Genomic DNA, 25,480 nt, shown 5'->3' with positions numbered 1-25,480 from the left:
AAAAAAAAAAAAAAAAAAGCGGGGCGGGGAGTGTGGGGGCTGGGGATCTCCAGAAACAATGGCTCAAGCTGTGCCTGAGATTACAACACTGGTTTTGCTGCATTGGGAAGGTGAGCTCAGGGAAGGATAGAGGAGATGTAAGGTGGGCGGGCAGGAGAAGCTCTGCCTCTCCCTCCTGGAGCTGCTGCTTCACTCCCTCACCCAGGTCTCCAGGGCTGGAGCGCACCACCAGCAGCTCCAGGGTTTGCCAGCTCACCATGGGCCAAAGCCCACTGAATACATGTGGCTGAGCACTACAGTGCACTGGCTGGAAGCTTTCCTCCGAGCCTTAGCCATTCTGAGCAGGGCTTAAGGGTCCCCATCTGCAAAGTGGGAGGAGATAACCCTGCTCTTTATCACAATGTCATCATTGTCATGATCAAATAAATATCTTTGTGACGATCCTACCTGAGAGAGCTGGAAAGAGAAATCGGGAAAACCTGAATTGGTTCCCTCTCCTGCTCCTGTGGCTTCCGCAGGTCCCTGTCTCAAGCAGAACATTATCTTGGTGATGTTCTTTCCCACTGGACTTCCTCCCATGGAACTCTGCCTTTGGGAGCCTGGCCAAGGTTTTAAGGACCAGCACAAATTCAAGCTCATCTAGGTCACCTCCCCAGGCTCCCTTTGTCATCCTGCTGTAGCCTTTTCCATGGTTCCTTGTTCTGGTTTCTATTTGCACGTGCTAGCTCAGTGCCTGGAGTTGGGGACCTTGCCTCTGAGACTCTGGCTGTAAAGTGAGTATAATAATTATGCCTACCTCCTAGGAATGCTGTGCTGAATAAATGAGGTGATGCATGTCGACTTTTCTGTGCACTGCCTGGCACGAAATGTGAGCTCAGTCACCAGGACCTGCTGCCATGGCCCCTGATGGTAGTGACCACGATGGCAACAGACCAACCTGCTACTAGACTGAGCTCCTGGAGGGATGGAGACATTCTAAAATCACCCTTGACCTTTACCTGTCTAATCAGGTACCTTTCACACAATAACTGACCACATCTTGCTTTGGGAATAAAATGAGATAATAAGGTAAATAAAAGCAGTGAGCACAGTAACTATCACTAAGGAGACCAAGAAATTTAATATCCCTTTTCTCAAAAAAAACCCCAACAAGTTTTTCTGTATTGAAGCTTTAACAGCCTGAATTAAGGCTGCTAATAAAAAGGGCTTAAAATTAGGGGGTGGCAACCCCAGTTCTTGAAAAGTGATTTCTAAAGAGACCATAACTTTGTAGCTCTAAACGATTCTCTGGTTGAGGGAATATAAGCCCTATGTTTTCAGAGTGGATTCTAATCAAAGCTGCCACTTCCGGATCTTGCCCTTGAAATGCCAGCAGGAATGCAAATGGGAGATGAGTGACCAGCCTGACACTCCCTTAGGAAGGTTGGGATGGTGGATATAGTTGTGGCCTCAACGAGCTTCAGGAGGCATGTGTCTCGGTACCAAAGAAGGGCCCCCAAGCCCCAAGTGGAGGAGCTTTGAATGTTATTTCAAGGGCCTCAGGAGATAAGGCACAGGGGAGAAGCTGAATGTCCGTACCTCTTTCCAGCTTCATGCCTTCCTCCGAGATACCTCCCCAGGTACCGCAATCTGCGGTGCCTGGAGGTGGAAAGGAAGGGGATTTTCTGCCAACACCACAGCAGCAGATGGACACCTGAGCCAGCACTCACACACCCACACATCCGGCCCAGGAGTCAGGTCTTGCTGCTAGTTCCTGCAGACGAGTGTTCCAAGCCATAGTGCCTGCTCTCAGGAACAATAAACAATTCCATGACAGAGTAAGAGAAAGCACGGCTGGCAGCCAGGTGGACAACAGCTCCAAGAGAAAATGGCTGCTCCTCCCTCTCCTTTCCCCTCTCCCTCCCCAGGGCCCCACCATCCCGCTGTGCTCTTCCCCAGCTTCACACAACCAGTGCGGAGGTGCACTGCTGTGAACACAGCCCCCTGAGAGAAGGTACCTGTCACCTGAAGATAGAGTCAGATGTACCTGAAGAGAGGAGTGCTCCCTTAAATTTAGATCTCCTGGGTTTAAGATCCTGGACCTCTGAAGTTGGGTATGACCCTGGACAGGTCACTGCATTCTCTGGGTCAGAGTTTCCACCTTGCAGAATGGAACATGGGGAGATTCACAGTATTAGGAGGTGATGGCTCTTGGGTAAAGGCCAAATAACCACTCAGTTGACTGCCATTTGTGTTGCTAGCATTAGAGATAAGAGCGGTGACATGGACTTGCCACGTTATAACTGTGGCATAAACTGATTGGGGGTTCACTGAACCCAGTATATGAGGAGGGACTCAAAAATACTGGAATTATCTTCTGGAGGGCAAGCCCCTGGTAGTACAGGCTTCCCCCTGTTAGGTGAGTGTTCTGGGAACCCTTCTGTATCCGTGTGCCAGCTAGTGTTGTTGTGAGAGGCTGCATTTGGTTTCAGTGATTTTTTATTTTTGAAAGCTCTTTCAATGTGTTTGCCTATTTCATGATGGGTGACTTACCAGAGCACCTGCCCACACTGTGCTGTGTTCAGCAGTTTTTGACCCAAAACAGCATGACCTCCAGCCCCCACTCTCCCTATTCACCCAATCTCATCCCGAGTGACTTTTTTGTTTGTTTCCTCAGGTGAAAAAAGTCCTCAAAGGGAAACATTTTGCCATGTGGAAGAGCTGAGCCATAGCATTAAAAGGCATCAAAATTGATGAGTTCAAAAACTGTTTGGAGTGGTGGAAAAAATGTCTCGATGGGTGTATTGCATCAAAAGGAGAGTACTTTGAAGGAGCTTGAAGTTTAAATGTGTACGAATAAATACACAATCTTTTTATAAATAAATCCTGTTTTTTAGGTGCCCCTTCCCCTTGTGTATATTTGAGTACACAGCTTAGCTGCATTTCCCAGCCCCCTGCACCGAGATGCAGTCTGTGAGTGTCTCACCACTGGGATGTGCGTCACTCCCCAGTCAAGGCAGTTAAGAGTGGGCGTGCTTTCTTCATCCTTTCTGCCACCGCTGGACCCTCCCGCACCCCTGAAACAGCAGGGAGAGCGGCCCAATCCATAGACTTCTATTGTGTTAGACCACTGAGAGTTCAAAGTTACCTGTCATAGCAGCTAGGGTCACTCACTCTAACAGGTCCAGGTGCACTCCTCTATTCTAAGAAGGATAAATAAATGGTGCTCAGTTACAATTCTTTAGGTACTTGGTAGAAATATTACTGAGATCTAAGGTAAGAGACCTAATTTCTAGTCCAGACTCTAAAACTATCAAACTGTGTGATCTGGCCCTTAGTTCCTCATTTATATGATAAGCGTGTTGAACTAGGTGGTCACTACCATCCCCTGCTACTTTAAGACGTTTATGATGTGAAGAACAGGGGCTCGGCGCACTGGCTAACAACCACATGCCACTGAAATGTGGGCTAATGGCCTGCCTCTGGTCTGAAGAGTGCTAGCCTTCTGCTAGACAGGACTGCTACGTATTATTAGAGATAGTCCTCAACAGCCCCTGCCTGTGGAGTAGACAAGAATGGCAAGATATGGTAACATCTCAGGTACTCAGTAGTGCTCAACCAGTGTTTGCTGAACAATTCCATACTGATGGCCAAGGCAGCAGATGAAATGAAAGTGAAATCTCCCATGATTCCTTGCTACGCCTCCCTTACCGATCCCAAGTACCCTTACCCAGCCAACGAATCTCTCGACTCTAGACTTCACCATTCAAATCACAGTTTGGATACCTGGTCTCCCCTGAAGTTGTGCAGTGCACAGCTGCTGCAGCTGTGGGTGGTGGCATTGGCTCTTTTGTGTCCTTAATGAACCCACTATGTATTTCCACACCTTCTTGCTTTTGTCTTTGTGGCTCCTGGAATAACCTCTGCTTCTCCTTCTGTGGAGGGCAGCTTGAAACAGCCTCTCCTCTGGGAACCCCTCCCTGATCACCACTCCTTGTAGGAGAATTAATTGTTTATTCCTCCTTGGCAGAATTGGTTACTTGGCTGCCTGGTTCATTATTTACACACCTGTCTCCCCGACCGGACCATGTGCTCTTCAAGCACCATGACTCTGCCTTTGTCACCTTTGAATTCCCAGCACCCCCACAGTGCCAGGCTATGGTAAATTTTTAATGAATATTTGTGAATTGAATGAACTAACTTTCCTTTTTCTTGCTGCCTTGGAGTCATATGCAGAGATGCCAAAATGTGGTTTTGAAAAAAAAAATTACAAAATGTAAAAATATAAAACTACTCAGAAATCCCTGCCCCCAGAAAAACATCATTGATTACTGAATTATGAAAAGTGGCTGCTGATATTAGTACTTTGAGGTGAGAGCAGGAGTCTGCTGCTCTTCTTGAACAAATAAAAATTGTAGATATCTGCAGCGTGCTGCCCAATCCCCTAAAAGAGGCCTAAATTCAGTCAGGTGGTGAAACTTCTGGGACATAAGATCATGGGACTGCATGGTAGAGGGCCATGTTCAGATGTGGTCTTTATGGTCCCCACTGACACTTGGCAATCCTTCTGGTGAGGCCACTTCTCAGCAGGCTGACTAGTGTGACCGTCCCTCTGCATTGGTCTGACAGAGTTGGTCCCTGCTGATCCTCAGGGACTCAGAGAATGAATGTGAGGACCAAAAGGAGAACATGAAATGGAGGGAAATGGGGAAGTGAGCTTGGCTTTCCATCAAGGTGTTGATGGTGAGGTCAGTGGCAGGGTAAGCAAATTTGTGGGAGTGGTGAGAGACAGGAACGAGTACAATAGAGACCATGTGTCTCAGGCAACTGTGCCGAGGAGCATCCAGGGGTGTTCCACAACCCAGAAGCTGGAACAGCTACTGAAAAGACTGAGATGAAGGAAGTACGGCCATGCCCTCTGATGGCTCCCAGGGTGTTCTGTGCTGTAGGTATAACCATTAGAGCAGTTTCCAAGTGTGGAGTGTTCATTTATATGATCGTGTCTACACACTTTTGTCCTCAGTCACTCATTTCTGCTCAGCCTTGTGGCTATGTCAACCATGACTGAGACATTGAGCTTCCCATTTGTTCCAGGAGGTTCAACACTTCCCCTGCCCTCTGGCACCCAGAGTCAGTGGAGATTGAAGTAGGCTGGATGTGGAGCTCCTCTGGGCCAGGGGAACTGAGCAGCATGCCAAAAACAGTCAATAACTTCTAATCTAGAAACTTCATGATTCTAACCTTGGGACACAAACTTCACACATTTGGACAGCCTCATCCCCATTGCAAAGAGCCTCACCACAGCTCCTTCCAATGGTCGTAGGCAGTTGTACAACCACACACTGGCTGACTTGCACTGGTTACCTATGTTGTCTCCCCAGCAGACTATGAACGCCCTGGGATACCGGCTACGCCCCATATCTTGGTATCCCCAGACCTATGTAGAACCTGCATAGTAAATAATTTAACTATGCCCAAAATGAGGTCTGTCTTTGCCCCTGGCTTTGGGGGTAATCCCTAAACCCTTGCAGTGTCATGGCTGATGGGAATATTTCTGTTTGCCTGGGACCTTAGGCCAGTCAGATAGTAATAGTTTGATTTAGGGTATGGGTTTTGAGCTACAGCAACAATGTGATGTAGGGTGGAGGCTTTGGTATCAGCTCAACGTCCTAAGAGGCTGGAGACTGTGATTTGCCATATGGGAAGCCAACCAGGCCTAGGTGATGGAGTGCCACCGACAACTCTGAACACCAAGGCTAGAGGGAGTTTCCTGTTTGGCAGTATTCCATGTGTCCTGTCACATATCGATGTCAGGAAAGTAATGCTGCCCTGACTCCATGGAGAGAGGACAACTGGAAGTTCCCCACGTGGAACTATTCTTGGAGTCTTCCCTATGTACTTCTTCCCATGGCTGATTTAAAGCTGTATCCTTTCTCTGTGATGAACTGTAACCATACTAAGTATAGCAGCTTTCAGGGACATCTGTGAATATTTTTTAGCAAATATCAAACCTGAAGGTGGTCTTGGGGGCCCCTGAACTTACGACTGGTGTCAGAGTGAGGGTGGTCTCACCTGTATTGTGCTCCATCAGATGCTGCAGAACCTTTCATGTAATCAAAAATATGAGATATGAGCAGCCTCACTCAGTCCAGGGAAATTGGACAATAGATGCTCTGGGTAGCAGAGGACAATTCTGTTGGCTGCTCCCACCTAGATTTTTGCCAGGATCTCTCCCATGGGGAATGAGAGGGGAGGCCCAGTCACAGAACCTAGTCAAGCACAACTCGGAGACCACAGACAACAGCGTTCTCAGAAGATATGAACCTAACCTTGAAGTTGGAGGCAGCAGAACCTTCCATCTTGTGCCAAGAGTACTCTAATACTTCTTCTCACCCAAAGGATAATAATATTAAGAATAACTATAGGCATACAACTGTAATTGAATAACAATGAAAGTTAAAAAAAAGAATAACTATAAAAGCAGCAGGAGCAGCTAAAATAGACTGAGCACTTTCTGTATGCCAGGAACAATTCTAAGTCCTTTGCATGCATCATTTTAATCTTCACAGCTCCCTGCTGAGGTAGATATGTTGTTAGTCCTATTCTACTGATAAGAAAACTGATCAGCAGTTAGATCATTAACTTGCCCAAGGTCACAGGGCAGGCATGTGGCAGACCCAAGATTCCAGCCAAATCACTTTGATCCAGGCCCTTGCTCTTAACGTTACATGCCAACCACTCGACTCCAGGGTGTCTGACATCTTCCTCGATGGGTAAGTCTGAATTACCTTTTTCAGACTGTAAGCCTCTTGAGGGCAAAGGCTTATGCTCATTCAAGTAAAGCTTATTTAGAAATAATCTCAGAGGTAGTGAACTAAGAAGCTCTTTTGTACAGGACATCTGATCAACCCTCCGACAATCCTCCAGGTCATACTCTTCCATGACATAGACTGAGAAAGCTGAGTCTGCTTTGAAAATAGTAGCTCCCAAATGTTCTAGATCCTCTCAAAGCAAATAACACATGCTTATTTGGCACCTTTGATATATTAGGTTAAACCTCAAAAAATTGTTGATATTCAACCACTCTTGACCATAAAAAATTGCAATTTCATATGGTTCAACCTAATATAATATGCTAGGCTAAGTATAAATAGTAACAGCTGATGAACAGGATAAATGGGAAATATTTGATCAATGAGGGACTAATCACCCTCAACCTGATGAACTTTCAACATTCACTTACCTGCATAGTATCCCTTTGAAAGGGTTGATGGCTCCTGAGGCACCAATGGTGGGTCACAGAGTTCTCCATGTGAGCATGTGGCATACCGAGGAAGGGTTAAAAAGGGACAAGTGCTTATGTCTCAGAACTCAGGAAAACAAACACAAGTGTATGGTTTATTAAAACTCTTATAACCCCAAGACCCAGGTTAGGGTTCTCAGCTCTGCTTTCAACAACTCTGTGACCTTCAGCAAGTGACTTGAACTCTCTGAGCTTCAGATTTAAAAAAAAAAATGGAGGGGGGAATGCCACCTGGCTTCCAGGATGGTTGTGAAGACATTGACATTAAAGATGTGAAAAGATTTTGCAAGTTATAAAGCATTTGCCAAACAATCTGCACTGAACAACCTTAGGTTGCGTCACCATTAATAGGTAGTTACTGCTGATGTTCCATCAGTGTTTGTCCATCTGACCCAGTTTCTGATGGTAACTTTTCAGGAAAGCCTTCTATGCAAGTAGCACATCACCTGGTCACCTGTGAGCATGACTGGTGTCTTGCTGTGCACGTGTTGGGCAGAGCTTGGGAGAACCTGGAGGTGTTACAGGCAGTGCATCCAGAACCCAGCACCTAACCTACACTTTCTCCTCTCCCACCCTGGTGCTCGGAAAAGGGGGCAGGGGGAGAACACAGACACCAGCACCCCTCCTCCCTGGCCTCAGTCCTAGGGGAGAAGTTGAAGAGCCAGCCCAGTCTGCAGGAGCCAAAGGAACAGCTTGCACTGCCGGAGCAGGCGGGTGCCAGGAGGGGATCTGAGTCACTCTCTGACAGCAGCGAGGGTGCGGTGCCAACCCATCCACATGGCCTCCTGCCCCACCCCCTCGTCTTGCCACCACCACGTCCCATGTGGGCACTCCTCTTGAGCACACTGACACCATAGCAGGGGAAACACAGCTCCCAAGCAGAGGGCTCCACCTCAACTTGAAGCCACCTGGCACTTGGGAATGCACAGGGGCAAAGACTTCCTTTCCTTAGGTCATCATCCAGAGGGGTCCCTGGCCACTCACTCAACTTCAAACACCTGTATGCTGCTGCCAAATGACCAGGTGCCTCCCTTCCCCTCACCTGCCTTTGGTGGTCCTGCCGTCCACTGGGCAGAGGCCATGCTTCTTGCCCCATATTCACGGCCTCTGTGAATAAGCTCAGACCCACCTTCCCAGCCATATCTCCCACCACTCCCTGAAGAGCACCCCTTTGTGTGAGACTATCCGACTACTTGCCAGGTCCCAACCCTTCCCCAAACACACTCTCACACAGCCTTTGATTCACATGGACAGTTTTGCTCAGGCCCCACGCTCAACCTGCCATGCCTTCATGTTCTTGCTGTCTCTTTGAAGTCTCTCCCATGCTGAAGAACCAGCTCAAACACCACCTTCCTTCCCTAACAATTCACTCAGCTGATGTTTATGAAGTACCTACTCTGTGCCAGGTTCTGTTCTGGTGCTAAATACAGTGGAAAATAAAAAGGACAGGATCCTTGTTCTTATGGAGCTTACATTCCAGTGAGAAAGGACAGAAAATAAACAAGTAAGCAAAGAAAAAATATTCCAGTCAGAGATAAGTACTACACAGAGAATCAACCAGTCTGTGCTAGAGAGTGAATGACAGGGGAGGGAACAACAGTAGAAAGCCTCTCTGAGGAGGTGACATTTGAGTTGAGACCTGGATGAGAAGGAGTCAGTGAAGCCAAGGCTGAGTGGAGAGAGTTCTAGGAGGAGGGAACAGCAAGCAAAAAGACCTCAAGACAGACACATCGCTGCTGCTGCGTTCGGGATCCTGCCCTATCTTGTTTCATGTGTAGCTTGTGCATTACCTGCAAATGGCCCCATAGGTGCACGCGCTTCATCAAGGAAAACAATGAAATAGCACTAGTAATTTCACTACAACACAGTTCTTGTGTGACTCTTGTGTTACTCATGTTTGCCTAGCTCCCTCCCAAATAATCAGTACGCTTCAAGCTCCCTGTGTCTTACACATCTGTGCATCCCCAGCACTCATATGAATACCAAAGACCTTCCTGTGCTGGAAGTAGATATTCGCTAAATGTTGGTGCATTCTGTTTGATTTCACTCTCTGGCCTTTCAGTCTTTACGCAGGTCAGTGGTTCTGAACACTGGCCACACATTAGAATCACCCAGAAAGGTTACAAACAAAATCTCAGATTCTGCCACCAAACAACTGACCCAGAATCTCAGGAGGGTGGACGGGTGTCTGAGGGCCCCCAATGGCTGGGATAAGAATCTCTGACTAGTTGGTGGTGCCCCTCCCAAGAAGGGAGAATGGGCAATCACTAAACCTTCTGATCTGGCCTCTGACCTGGTGTTGATGAGGGAAACCACTGCATGTATGCCCAATTGCTTTACCTGCAAAATGAAGAACTTCCACAAGAGGTCTCCAGACCAGCCCTTGACCCGACCAGCTTGCACACCCCCTCAATCCAAGGAACATGTCACTGGTCTTGACAACACTCCCATGGTGTTTGCTCAGTACTTGACCGTGCCTGCCTGGTCAGTGACAGGAGACAGGTCCTGTCCATCACGTTCTTAAAGATCCTGAGTAAGGAGTCCAATCTCCTCTCCGTCTCCTTAGCTCCAGGCTTGATGTAAAGAAGGACTGCCTACCCATGAGGTACTGAGTTATGTCATCCTCACACAGTCCATTAAGAACAGTGACACACTGTCCCTCCCCACACACTGTCCGGGACACCCTAGGTGTGATCCTGCCTGGAAGCAGAGGGCATGATGACTCATCTGTCTCCAGGCAATTTTCAAGGTAAGTATATTGCAGCCACTCAGAAGGCTCTTGAGTTTTCTCCTAAGCCACCACAACCCTCAGACCATGGACGGGCCCACGCTGAGGATACAAGCAAAGGAGAACAGGATGCTACCACCACACAAGATGCTTGCAGGCACAGACAGCACTCGTTAGAGGAGGAGGCATGTCAGCATGGACACAGCAGCCCTCTTGCTTACCCCGGCCTCACGGGTGGCCTGGGCAGGGCTGGATCCTCTGTTGTGGGAACATGTGTCTCATGACCTTTTGAACTTCAACTCTGCAGAAGGAAGGGACAGCTTCTTCTAATGGTCACTGCTCAGAATCCAGACACTCAGCCTGGCCAGTCACTCCTTGCAAGACTGAACATACCACTGGACTTTGCTGAGCCCCAGGTTAGCCATTTCAGAAATGGCTGAAAAATTCCTATCTGGTTCACTTTTCCAGAAAGTCGGGGATATAACTGAGCAGTTAAATATTAGGGATTACCATTTGCTATCTACCTATCAAATTACAATAGTTCTTAGGACAAGTAGAGAGGATACTGCTGAATGAGAACTGAATACATCACCCAGCCTCGGGGCCCCTGGCTCTCCTGAGGCTATGAGTAATGACAGGGAAAAGAGCCCAAGACATGCTTGGGTTCAGGTCCAGCTCAGCTTCTTCCTGGCAGGGCCTTTTCAGCATCAGCCTTCTCATCCCGATGATGCCGATATTAATGTCCAGCTCACAGGTATGTGTGGCTAGCAAGGGGTGAACCCAACAAGTGATAGTTATTACCATCATTATTTACCTCATCTAAGCCCTGTCATTAACTGAGACAAAAAGAGCTCGAGGTTACCCCAAGATGGCTTTTTCTAGCTTGTCTGGTAGTAGAACTCCACCTGGGAACTGACATTGACCTAGAGAAACTCAGGATCCTTTTCATTATTGTATCACGCATCATCCCAAGCTTGGAGAAGGCAGAGGACAAGGATTTGTAGTCAAAGCATAGAGAGGTCAGGGGGCCTAATTAAGGTTCCAGAACAAGTTGAGGTGACAATAAAAGAACCCAAGTTTCTTAAATATGACCACCGATCAAAACAGAGACAGCACTCAGGTGGAGGGAGGGCACTCGCCCAGGCCTGAGCTGAAATGTGTGCTGGTAGCTGCTTCCTCCCAGAATAGGACTGAAAAGGCTGGGAGCCCTGGGTGCACCGTGAGCCTGGCCCTGCAGCTCTGCTCGCCCCACATGGACAGACAATGCCCTTGAGTACTAAAGCAGACACTTCTCCATTTCAAGGTCTCCCAGTTACCAATCCATGACCTGAGATGCACATAACAGTCTTCAGGTAAGTGGGTGGAAGATGGCTGCGCCTGCCTGCTGGTCCTTCCTGGGCCTGGCTTCCAAAGCCTCTGTGGATGCCCTCCCATCAGCCTGCAATGACTGACTCTTGCTAGAGGCTTCCTCAGTTTCTAATTTCATTCATTTACTTTAGAAAAAAAATAAACGTAGCTTTGCATGTTTATTCATCCTTTTAGGTCAGGCTCCACATTCTGGGTCCACCGGGGCTGGATAAGACTCAGATCTGGGGGAGACCAATAGACATAGTGGGGATATAACAGAGCCAGAGAAAGAGAGGCCACAGAGCTTGGAGAAGGGTCAAGGCCGGGCTCACCACTGAAATTAGGGAAGGAGGTTCAAAAGAAAGGGCACCATCCAACTCAATTCAATTGTTTGATAACCGTGGTTTGCAGGCCTGTTCTTCCTACCATGTGCTAGGTCAGCACTGTCTAACAGAAATATAACAGGAGCCACCATGTAATTTAAAATGTCTTAATAGTCACATTAAAAATTCAAAAGAAACAAGTAAATTAATTTTAATAATATACTTTAGTAAAGCCAGGACAACCAAAATATTATCATTTTGACATGTATTCAATATAAATTATTAGTAAGCTGTTTTTTGTACTAAATCTTTGAACTTCATGCATATTTTACACTTCCAGCACTTCTCAGTTCAAACAAACCACATGTCAAGTGCTCAGTAGGTACATGTGACTTGTGACCACCACAGTGAGCAGCCCAAAGTATTGCTTGTTCGCTGGGGATCCCAGTGAAGTGTGGTCCTGGCCTTTGAGGAGCAAAGGACAGTCACAGAGACAACTCAGACTAATGCAGTAAGAGTGAGACTGAGGTGCCCACGGGTGCTCTGGGCACATATGAGGGGCAACTAATGGAGCCCACCCTGGGATCTCAGGAAATCTCCTGGATCAAGCACATTCAAAGCTCAGAGAGGCTGGGGAAACAGTTGCCTTGCTGAGAATCACCATGGCATGTGGCAGTGGGGAGGAAAGTCCAGCTCCTGGGTGGGGGTTGGGGGTGAGGCATATGGCAGGCTGCAAGGGATTAAGAATCAGTGAGCAGGGAGAAAGTGGAAGCCGATGGCCACAACTAAACCAAAGGTTGCATGGTCAAAGGAAAAAGATATGACAATAGCTTGAAAAAGTAGTAATCATGGGTATAATTGTGATCATTAAGTACCAACTATGTGCGTGGCTAACAGAAGATTTTCTGTTTTGATTTTAGGAGGGGAAACTGAGCATGGTTATAGGAAGAAGAGAACGGTCCAGTCTTGCAGGAAAATTGGGAAATGCAGGTGAGACAAAATTGATGAAGAAATGTGAAGGAAGAATCCTAAATGGAGAAGATCAGGAGTTCCCACACAGAAATTGGTCCTTGGCTGTGTGCACAAGAAGTAGGCACACTTGTTCCTTGAGGCAGGAGAGAAAAAGAAGTGGGGGATGGAGGGACCCTTTAAGGTAGGAGAGGCGGGGAGCTGCTGCCAGAATCTGATCATTCTCCACATCTTCTACTGCTCTTCAGTGATGAGGGAGTAAATCCCAAACTCTTTAACACACATGTACAACTGTCCATGACCTGCCCCATTGCCCCATAAAGCATCGCTCAAGGCCTCAGTCTCATGTGCTACAACCTCTTCTCTGCTTCTTCCATCCCTGGTTCCCTCTAAATTTTTCTTCCCTTAAAACCCACCCCCATCCACTCACATCCAACCTGTACTACCTGTCATAACCCGGATTCACAAAAATATCACCTCATCTAGAAAGTCTGTCTTGATCCTTCCTAGGGGCACAATCCCCCACCCTCCCCACTGCCACAGAACTTGGGTGATGCCACCACTCCAGCAACCCCCACCTTATGCCTGGAATGGGGGTCCTGCAGGTCTCTGTTTCCCAGCAGTGCATGAGCCACTTCAGGGCAAAGCCCACATCTTAGTCTTCACTGTATTCCTTGGGACCTTTCACAGGGTTAACTTGAGTTTAATAAGTGTTACTGACATGAAAGCAGGGATCCTGTGTTTTTGATCACCACCTTGGCTTTCCTAGACCAGCCTAGGCATAATGGACATTTGATTAATATTTCTTGAGTGAAATATGAATGAATGAGTGAATGAGTGAATGGGTAGATAGATGAGTGAATGAATGGATAGATGAACATCTGCCTACACAGTTAGACCAAATACTTAAATCCTCAAAAATCAGGATCCCACGATAAAATATTTTGTATTCTTCTTCAGCACACTGTATGGGACCTTACCCATTGGGAGCATTTAGATAATGCTATTGACTAAGTGATTGATAATAATGATAAGTTGGACTTGTATATTATCTTTCTTTCAAGAAGAAGCTCAAACACGTTAGAACAAAGGATGCAAATTGGTGGCTTGAGAAATATTTTAATTTGACAGTCTTTATGTGGGTCCTGCACCTTCCTTCTCTCTCCACTCCCTATCGGCCTACACCGGGTCCGCTTCTCCCACCTGGTTCCTGAAGGTGTATGAGTATTTACAGACAAGGAAACAGAAAGATAGAGCGCTTAAATGGTTTGTTCAAACGTGATACTCATCCAAATAGCCACAAAAAAGAGTGAAGCCCATGTAAAAGCCTCGTTTTCTTTATCACTAAAATTTGATCTGTGGGATTCAGCTACAGGTCAATACTCTCCAAAAGTTGTAACAAACTTAGCTTTCCTAGACCAGCCTCCCTTCACACAGCTTAAGATATACTCCAATAACCTCTGTGGCAACTGTCTGCAGAAGGAATGGCACTGTCCCCAAATGGGCACCTAGAGTCTGCTTTGGCATCCTCACGGAGGTTAAGAGGCTGATTCAACATGTCCACATATTGAAGTAAACCTTTTTGAGAGATCAGGTAACTTTTCCATTTTGCCTTCAGAGCAGCCCAAGATTTCTGTAGTGAAAGTCATGACCCCGCTTAACCAAAGCATGTGCTTGGCCACCCTGCATTCCCAGGCAGCGTCAGCCCCAGACTGTAGAAGGGGCACGAGGAAGAAGAAGCAGGTTTTATCAATTAAGTTGGAGCTGTAGCCATTTGGAATTAAATCATCTTTGCCATGAAGGCTAGAAAAAAGGAAGGGGGGGACAGCTTTTGTGGAGGTGACTCAGGTGGAAAAGTTATCTGATGTCTATTTGATGTACAAATGCATTTAAATTTTTTTCTTTTTAGGAACCAAAAGAAAGGGAACACTAGCATCCAAGAAGTAATTAATATTGAACTGCAGCAAGTATTGACCCAGGGAAGGTTATTAGAACCCCCAAAGTGTGCTGATGAATAAATGAGAGTAAAATATCCTTTAGGACTGGAGTACTGGCCAGAAGACTCATGGATTCCTAATATTGCTTATTTGTATTTAAATTAGAGGGAAAACAACACCAATTAGATTTCCAAACAATGAGCCAATAATTGACCTGCTCCTTCTTTTATTAGTCTTCTATTCAATGAGTTCAAAGTATTTCACATTTTTATCTTTGGATTCCCACAACTAACTCAATGCTAAGAACACAGTAGGTGTTCAATAAATGTTGAATGAATGGATGAATAAACAAGTAAATGGATGAATATGTATAAGAACATATAATGTAGGTTCTAGCGGTCTCACCCACACTCACTAATACTTATTTAATTTTTGGTCAAGACATTCTATCTCTGAGACCCAGTTCCTCATATGCAAAATAGAGATGATTACAGAGACCTCCAAAAACTTATGAAAATTAGATGGCATGGAGAAATACTTTGTTAACTTGGAACACACTAAAAAGTCCTTTCTAAATTGGTATCTCAACTACACAGTGAAGAAAGATGTTTTACTGGGGAAGCAGATAGTCACCTTCAAGCCACCCCTGTCCTGTCCTATCTGCCCCATCTGGGAACTATTCCCATCAAATCCATTACTGGAAGGAAGTGTGCCTTCACTACTACTAATTAGTAGGAATTAGTAGGAAAGCAGCAACAAAAGTCCTGATGAAAAGCTGTAACCATGGCCATTCTTGCCACACAGAGCCAAGGAGTTCTTTCATTTGCTACTTAGAAGCAGAAAGTTTCATTATCCCTATCCTGGATTTTCTGAGCCCTAGAATTAAGATGTCAGCAGGAGATGCAGATTTTGTTCACATGGCAAAGCTGCTGATTTATCCACACCTTTTACATACACCCCCTCCCCCCCGCCCCAGGCAGGCACTGCGGACGTTTGCCTGCTCTTGACAAGATACCCGGGCCATGTGGTGACAATGATAATTAGACAATTGCCGCTGGAGAAGAAGTCTGTAAAACTCTCCACCTAATTTCCTATGACACTCTTCATAGAACAGGGTCTGATGGGTCAGAATGGCAAAGATGTAGTTTTCTACAAGGTGGCATTGCAGAAGAAATACTAGAGATACAGAGAGACGGCCTCTAGAACCTTCTTTCAAAGCGCCCATTATCTGGATGTTGAACACAAAACCCTAAGCTCAACAACATTCAGGGTTCTCCAACAGTTATACTGGGGAAGTGAGTGAGCATCCTGGCATTAGGTCAGGCATTCGCATGAACTGGGTTCAAACCCCGGGCCTGCCTGTGCTATGTGATCACGAACTACTTAATTTGCTCTTCTGAACTTTTTTTCCATACAGTGGGAACATTATTACTTTTCCTGTAGAACTGTGGTGAAAATTAAATAAAATTATATATATACATATATATACACATGTGTGTATACATACACACATATGTATACATATATAGAGATATATATAGAGAGAGAGATCTGTCTGGAAAAAGTCCAGCCATTGTTAATATAATGAGAACAGTTTGTGTGACATAGATGTAACTGGCAGCCAAGGAGAGTGGACCGGAATGCGCATGTGTGAACAATGATGACTTCACTGTACTAGTCAATGGGGCCAGTAGACACTGTTAAGTTGGCACATGTACTGTGTGGTCATCATATTCAAGATGACTGAGTGAGTAGAGCAACAAGTCTGCATCAAATTTGGCATTAAGCTTGACAATTCCTCTGTGGAAACTATTCTGATGATTCAGGAGGCTTTCGGGGATGATGCAATGAGTGCAGTGCAAATAAAAGTGTGGCACAAATGCTTCAAAGATAATTGAGAATCTGTTGAAAGTGATCCACATTCCGGAAGGCCCGCAACACCTGAGAATGTTGAATGTGTATAGGCTACAATCAATAAAGGTCAGCAATGGACACTGTGGGAACTAGAAGCTGATCTGGGGATTCCAAAAACTACTGTGTCAGGATCTTGGCATGAAATGTGTCCTGGCAAAATTCATGGCAAAATTCGTTCCACAGCTTCTGCTACTAGAGCAGAAGGAACATCATGCGCTAATAACTTGATTCAAATTACCACAAATGAACCAGATTTCCTCAAGAAGCTCATAGCTTGGAAGGGGACTGAGGCATCATTGTTCTACGTACAATGTTTCTTGTATCTTGTATCTTCTTCAATAAAGGTTTCTGATTTTCATATTATGTGGATGGATACTTTCTGGTCAGACCTTGCATATGCGATTTGTCTTTATTTGCTATATTGCCCTCTCCCTACCCTTCTAAGTGCTCACCATAGCAGCTGATGCACTATTGTTGGGAGAGCTACTTCCTCACACACATACTTCACTCCACCATATACCATCACCTGGAACACGTGCCTCTTTCCCATATATTCAAGTTAGATTCATCCCATAAGCCTCAGCTCATATCTCCCATCTCTGCAAAATCTTCTAAGACTCCCACTGAATGTGACCACACCTTTTTTTGAAATACCATAGCAATATTGCCAGTGATCTTTCCGATGTGTGTGACTAAATTCTCGAGGATAGCAGTTGGTTTTTATGCATCTTGGTACTCCATTTTGGAGTGAGCTGCATAGCCTACCATTATATGGAAGCTGAGACCATGTCACACACCATCTTTACAGAACTTATGCTGTGGGTACCCAAATCTCAGTTTCCCCAGCAGTGGACCTACAGAAAAACCCTTCTGCCCCCTGCTTTAGAAGCACATAAAAACTAATCTCCTCTTGCATGGTAGGAATAGAAGTCACTTTTTAAAAATCTCTTGGTACCAGTCCATTTTGCAGGGAACAATGTACTCACTTCCCCAACAAGAATTTATTGTGTCCTGCTATGTGGCAGAACTCATGCTTCCCTCTGCAGTCATTAACATTGGCACTCAGATTTCAAGCTACCCCTGCACCAGAATCTGAAGGAACTGATCCAACATGCAGCCTCCTGGCCTCAGCTCCAGAACGCCCAATCAGTCTCAGGGTTGGTGCCTGTAATCAGCATTTAACAAGCTCCTTTTGTGAGTCTCAAGCACATTGAAATTTAAGAACAAAGGCTCTAGACCAGAGAGCTTACAGTGGCCATGACACTCTAAAAATTCATCTGAGGACGCCATTCACCCAGTGTCCAAAGAAGAGAAAGAAAATGATCAAGAGTTTGTGAGGAGATTGAAGTGATTTCTGTAAGGATGAGTGGAAAGAATTGGGATTGTTATGCTTACAGAAGAGATGGTTATGGAGGCTTCTATGGAAAATTCTCACAGCCCCAGAAGTTTCACACGGAATTTTTAAAAATTCCTCACCCAAGGATATGTTTATTGACTGAGAGAGAAAGGAAAGGAGGGAGGGAGAGAAGGGGAGTGGGGAGAGCAAGAAAAACATTGATGTGAGAGAGGAATATCACTGATTGGTTGCCTCCTGCATGCTCTCAAGCCAGGGATTGAACCCACAACTTAGGTATGTGCCCTGACTGGGAATCGAACTGGCAACCATTTGGTGTACCAGATGATGCTCCAACCAACTGAACCACTCGGACAGGGCTCATGTGGGATTTGATAGCCACAATTCTCACCTTTGATGAGAACCCTGCAGGGAACAAAGATTGTAACATGTAGCACAAAAAGATTGGGTTGGTATTTCTGAGTCATTAAACGGAAGAGTCAGTTACAGAAATCTGGGCTAACTGTTTTCCATCCATAAGCTTCCATCTGAAGGTCACCGAAGGTCAAAGTATATGTAGACAAGGTAATAGACTTCTGCAGGTTCCTTTCTCCTCTGAGATTTCATAAATCTTGAAACTGGGGCCCAGTGTAAGGAACAGTTGATTCTTTTAGACAAATGGCTCTAAAGAAATTGGATGTGGAAGTTGAATGGTATCCTGATGGTTGGAGCAATGGACTAGGAACTTGGCCACTCGTGATCTTGAGCAAATACATGTTTCAACAACACCAGGCAGCGTGTGATCCTGGAAAGGACACTGGACATGGAGTCAAAGGGCATTAAAAAGTAAATTGAAGGGCATCAGGTAGGCACTGACTTGCTGAAGAGTGAGTTGCTGATGATAGCAAGATGATGCCAAATGTGTCCTCAGAAGACCACGGCAGCAGGAGGCAGCAGGGTCACAGGGCAAAAGGGCTGATACAAGTTTATTGTAATTCTGTTCAGCCCAGGACAGGCTCAAGATTTTAGCTAGAGGACACATATCTTGTTTGGTTCCATTTTGATTCTAGACAGCATATATTTCATTGGCAAAATCGATACCTTCTTGATTCATTAAAGTTCTTCTCAGATTATAGTTTAGAGAGTGGCCAAGTCCTCTACCCCTCCTGACCAGTGACATCCACAGCTCTCCTCCCCTCAGTATGGTGGCAATGTGCACGAACCCAAGACCAAGGAATGAGGGCCCATGGAGCTGCAAGGGGAAGTGGCCCTTTCCAGGATATCTGGGTCTCGTTTCTCATTCTGAGTCATCTCTGACTTGGGGCCAGATGTCTTGAATTTCCAAGCTCTAAAATGAAACTAACATGTATGCCTTAACCTCAAAGTAAAATGTTTTGAAGTTTTTATTATATTTTATTATTATTATGGCTATTACCATTATTATCATCATAATTATTAATTACATTTATGCCTTTACTATGTACTAGATAGGATAGTTTTATACACATTATTTTATTCCATCTTTACAATACTTTGGGTAGGGACTCTTATAATTCCTGACTATAGATGACTAACTGAGGCTCAGAGAGATTAAGTAGCTGGTACAGCCTTAAAAGAGCCAGGACTCAGACTCCAGATTTTTAACTACCACACATATATTATCTTTTCTGCCTAAAGTGTTAGAAACCAAGGTTGCTTTTGCAGTATGGAGAGTGAGCTTTTTCTCTCAAAAGAAATGAGCAACAATATACATTTACATTTAAGCTTTTCCTTAAGAAGTAAGGAAACTATAGCGTGAAGGGGAAGGTGCCTCCCTGCAGTTGTTGGGTGGGGCAGAGGAAGGGCATGCACTGTCCACTGGCCCACACCACTTTCCCAATGGGTGCTGTTCAACAGAGGTTTTGAGAAAAGTCACTTCCATAGTTAAGGCAGTAAATAAATTAACCACATTTTTGGTTGCATTATTCTAGATTATTATATTTTATACCATATCCCTAAATAATGAATGTTTTGGGGTGGTTTAGTACAATTAGGCAAAACAAACAGCAGTTTGTGACAACTTAAGAAATGCAGACAACTGTAATTGAACAACAATAAAAATTTAAAAAATAAAAAATAAATTTAAAAAAACTCAAAAAAAAAGATTTGCATTTCTAAGGGTTTCCTATTAATGAGTTCATCCATGCAACCTTGTTGGTGGACTGCTAACGCAAAGTGTGAAGAGGCAATACATCCTGTGCAGGCCCCACCCAGAGAGTCTGCTCTGTAATTCTAGAGTTCCTGCAGATTCTCCTGCCCATCTATGTTCAGAAGCCTGGATTTCCTGAGACTCCTGAAAGCACCAATAGAAACCTGAAATAAAGGTGGAGAAGTCAACATCAATCATGATAGGTCAGAGAGCTTGAAAGAGAAACGCTGAGGTGAAGGTCTGCAGAGAGAGTCAGCACTCCTGAGTTCTGCCAAGTCATGGGGACAGGCTGGGGAGGGAGGACTCACAGCTGCAGACCAGCTTTGCTGCAGCAGGAGGCTGGGGCATTGAGCAACCGGACTGTGTGGCTGCAGCTGGCCAGCTCCTCCTCTGAGAACGAGCTCAGAGGGGAGGTGATGTTATCGCACCTTGGAAGCACCTGTGATGGGCTTGCATCTTGCTTTAGTGAAGACAAACGGCTAATCTTATGCCGTGTTTCCATATTTTCTTTAGATTGTGACTAGAGCCTCTTGCCTGGAAATGATCAAGTATAGAATTATCTAACATTGAATCTCTTTTCTTCTCTCCATCCTCACGGCACCATTTTAGTTCGGGCCTCAGTTTTTGCAGTGGTCCCATAACTGGTGGTTGTCTTGCCTCCTTTCTGCCTCCCTCTCAAATTTACTTTCCCCAATAAAACTAGACTGATCAGTCTCTCACAGGGATATGTGATCACATTGCCTGCCTTCTTCAAGTCCGTCAGACTTCCCACTGATGGCAGAACATGGTGTCAGCTGTCTCACTTGTCACTCAATGCCCTTCAAGATATGTCTGTCCCTCAAGCTCTGTCTATTCCCACCCCTTTACTCAACAGTTTAGTTCAAAGACAGTGAACTGCACGTGACTCTCAGAACAGACCACGCACACTCGCCCTTCCCCTTCAGCTGGCTAATGCCCACCCATATTCCCAGTCTCTGGGTAGATTCCCTTTACTGGAAGCCTTCCTTAACCCGGCAACACCAAGTTCAGTGTCCCTTCCACATGCCATGGCCTCCTGGGCTCACCACACTGCAGTACTTACCACACTGCAGTGATTGTAGAAATTGCTGGATTTCACTCTTCTGCTTCCCCTACTGAACAGACTTTCTCTAGGGCACAGACTTGTCACCTTCAACTCTGTATCCCCAACACTAGCAAGGAGCTGGCCCATAGCAGGTGCCCAATGAGTGCCAGCTGGGTCACACAGGGCCTGCACAAGGAGCTAAATGTGCATTCACCTCACTGATGCTCACAACAGCACTAGCACCGTCATGTCCTTGGTGGCCTCTGCTCCCCAAGGGGCAGGGGCAGAGCACAAAGGCTTTAGTTGAGCTGCCCGATCCAAGTTCAGCTCTGCTACTTCAGGCTGGGAGACATCACTTAACCCCCTGAGCACCTTTTTTTACCTGTTTCTGAACTGTAAAATCATGGTGAGGATTAGAAGAGGAAAGCTATGAGAAGTACATGAGCCAAAAAGGCAATAGAGCAGAGACATTAAGAGCACAGAGATGCAAGTTGAAGTTGGGGTTTTTCTCATCTATAAAATAAGGCCAGTAGCAATACCCACAATGCTAACCTGCCTCTCTGAAACCTCAGGAGGAGGAGCTTCCTCCTGCCTTGGTACCATGGGGAGGAATGGCTGCACTGGTAAGTGAGCCTGGGAGGAGGCCCTGAATAGGTGTGATCCTGCCCCTTCTGGATTTGCTCTTTCAGACTTGCTTTGCTACAGAACTGATTTACTCAATGACCACCCACTGGGCTCCTACCCTGTGTCAGACCCTGTGCCAGGCACCAGGAAAAAAGCAGTGAATAAAACAAAGTTCCAAATAAGCATTTAAAATGTATACTATAACATCAGGCAGTAATAAGTGAATTTTAAAAAGATAAAGGCAAAGAGAGTAACAGAGTGTAGCTATTTTAGAAAGAGTGGTCAAGGGAGGCCTCTCTGAGGAGGCAACAGCTGAGCAGTGACCTGAATAAAATGATAAGCAAAGATCAGGGGTAGAATGTACTGAGAGGAAATGGGAGGTGCAAAGGCCCTGAGGCAACAGTCAGCTTAGAGTGCTCAAATAACCTAAAGAAGGGCACATTGGCTGAAGCAGTGTGAGCAGGGGGTGGTGGAAGGAGCTAAGGTCGGGGGAGTAAGCCATCACGAAGAGCCTCAGAGGCAAAAGTAAAGAGCTTAGATTTTGCTTCTAATGGGAAATGATGAGTTTGGACCAGAAGAGTAACACGATCTGATTTATAGTTTTAAACCATCACTCTGGCTGCTGTGTTGTGAGAGGAGAGGCAAAGAGAGCAGTTGGGAAGATATCTAGGTTGTCCAAGCAAGCAAAAAATGAGGGTGGCTTGGATCAGATGAAGGTGATGGTTGAGCTGAGGTATGGTTGGAAATGAGATATATTTTATTGGGATATATTCAGCATAACTTTGTATTGAGTTAGATGTAAGGTGAATTAGGAAAAGAGGAGTCTGGGAGAATCAAAGGCTTCTGGCCTGAATAACTGAATGTTCAACTGTGCCGCTTACTGAGGTGAGAATACTGGGAAGGAGCAGGTATGGCCCTGGACGTGTTGCCTTGAGGTGAGAGCACACATGTTCTCTTCCCCTTCCTCCTCTGTGACATGTGAGGAGGCTGGACCCTTTGGAGAGGCTGACTGTGTCCAACTCTGCCTGTGACCACACTGGAAAGTTTAATTCAGCGGTGAAAATATCAGGGAGCCCCAAGTCAAGCCTTATTCTCCGGTTCTGCTTTATCACTAAAAATGCTAATCATGGGACCCCCACCTTTCCAACTGTGAAGTCCTAGTTCTCAGTTGGTCTAAAGGAGGAGAGAAAAATCACTTATAAGCTCTCTAAAGTCACAACACTAGAATAAAATAAATTATCCTGAAAACCCACTGCTGGAAAAATAAGCATTTATTTTCAATGCACAGGACCCCAGGAGAGGTGATATATTAAAATGCAAAGGTTTCCAATCAGTGCCTGACTTGAGAAATAACGAACCTATAAAAATATTTGCACATCAAGTATTTCTGCAAACTAAGTCAACCACATGTCCCCTCCAACTCTGTCTGTAATTATCTCTCTACTTCTTCCAGACTGGCAAGGACTTTGCAGTGAGCAGGAAGCCCTTTCAGAGAAGGCCAGGAGGGCATGCCCAAGACCACTGTGAAACCTTCTTGCCAACACTGTCTGTGCTTGGTCCACCTAACTCAAAATCAACCATGCACTGACAGTCTAGCACCTGAGAAGAACATCCAGTGACATGGACAGATCTGATAACAAACAGGGACCTATGTAATAAAAAAGGCCAGAAAAGTGTGACACTGGTAACAGTTAACACCTATTGACCCAGGCACTGTGCCAAGTGCTGTATAACCAATCACACTGCCTTTCCACCTGCCCACCGATGAGGATGTTAAAGCAACCTGCCCGAGTCTCACCATCAGTGAGAGCCAGTGCTAGAGTTGAATCCAAGCAGTCCGATTCCAGAGCCCAGGTCTTTAGCCATCCTCCCTGCCATCATCACTCTTCTAGGGAGTCTCTGCTACTGATACTCCAACAGTCACTCTGAGCAAAATGTCTCTGCTTCCTCCGCACTGATAAATGTCCACCCCCACCTGACTGTCAGTCTCTATTGTGCATGAAGACAGGTGGGTCTTGACAAATGAAAAATGATTGTGCAATTAGACAGTGTCAATAGTGATTGCATGCTGTGGAGAGAGCAGAGCATGTGGCTTAGTGCCTGTTCTAAGTGTGACAGGGCCTGGTGTGACTCACGGGCCCGTCGTGGGGACTGAAGGCAGAGAGGCTGCCTATCGGTGTCCCGGCCAAGATCTGCCTGCAAATGCTTCTGGCTCCATAGAGACGGTGGAAGTGGAGCCTGGCCCAGCAATCAGGCACATTAGTCCTGGCCCTCCAGCCCCAAACTAAAAGGATCAGGCCCTGAGTAAGTACGAATTCCAATGCAAACTGAGAATACGCTGGCCAGAGCATGCTTACACAATGGGCGCTTGGGCAGGGAGCAAAGCAGGGAGACTTCAATAGCAGATGATCCCAATTGCCTTTCTTTTCGGTTTTAGGAAGTAGTAGGTGCATTTAAAAGATGTTTTCTTTTTAGTGGAGAGTAGCTTTCTTTTCAAATTATGACTCAAAAATACAATTAGGACTAAGTCCTTCCTCTGTTTAAAACACTTCAGGGGCCTTCTGCCCCCAGGGGAAGCTGTCACTACCCAAACCCTGCTCTCTATTTAGTTTCCAACACCCTGAAACCCCTGCTCACACACCCACCTACACACCCTTCTCCCCGGCTACACCCAATGAAAGGGGCTGCAGGATCTCTATTTTTGGTATTCCACAAATGCTTTGCCTCTCCCTCTTCCTCAGGTAATAAAAGCCCATTTTCTGTGGGAACCGTCTGTATGTGTTCCAAGTGTACTGACTCTGGGCCTGCAACCTGCCCAAAGATGGGCCGGACCCAGACCTTGCCAAAGTTTCTCTTTGTCGTCCCAGCTGGGAGGGCTAACTTCTCATAATACTTGCTATATGTAGGCTGGGAGAAAAGTGGATGTCTTTCTCTGAATTCACAACTTAAAAGGAACACACGAGCCTAGTGCTACAGATAGTGTCTGCCTTCCTCCTCTTCCTGTCCCCCTTCCGCAGTGGAGAAAGCCTGCCTGGCAATCAAGGTAACCTAGGAGCCAGCAGCGCTGAGATGGGCAGACAGAAAGACAGAGACCTGATGAGTATATTTCAGCACCTGAAGCCAGTCACACCTGCAGCCCCTGGACATTTTAGTTACTAGAACCAACCTTTTTATTTTTTTCTTGGCTTTAACTGCTTTAAGTTGGGTTTCTACTATTTGCCATCAAAAAAGAACTTGGGGTTCTTAACTGTGCCTTGTCAATTTCATTTGCAGCGGTGCCTCTGCATGTGCTGTTCCTTCTGCCTGTGGTTGCAGTACCGACCTTGTGAAAGGATCTCGTCAAGACTCAAGTCCAGTGCGTCTGCTCTCGAGCAGCTGCCATCCCCACAGACAGCTAGGAGACCTCGCCCCTGTACTCCTGGTCCCAGCAAGCCTTCCCCCTGTGCAGTAATCCCCGGGGAGCACAGGTCCTCACCCACTAGACTCTGCTCCCTGGGAAGACAAGGTTTGTGTCCACATATCCTTCATCCTGAAAAGATGAGGGAGAACAAGACTTCCTAAAACCCAGAGGGACAGTTGTGTGGAGAGGGCCATTTGGTAGGCCAACCAACAAGCCCCAGCAGGGGACAAGAACCCAGTCCTCCTCTCCTGCTGCCTCACTGCAGGCACAGTGGGTGGCCCAGGTGATGTATTCCTCCCACCCTGTGGTTCCAGGAAGGTGGAGAAGCGTGGAGAGTGAATGTAGAAGAGAAGAAGGAAGGTACTCACCACC

The sequence above is a fragment of the Desmodus rotundus genome, chromosome 3 (genome assembly GCF_022682495.2).
Source record: "Desmodus rotundus isolate HL8 chromosome 3, HLdesRot8A.1, whole genome shotgun sequence".
NCBI lineage: Eukaryota > Metazoa > Chordata > Mammalia > Chiroptera > Phyllostomidae > Desmodus > Desmodus rotundus.
The sequence above is the reverse complement of the archived record's forward strand: the minus strand, read 5'-3'. Positions refer to the sequence as shown.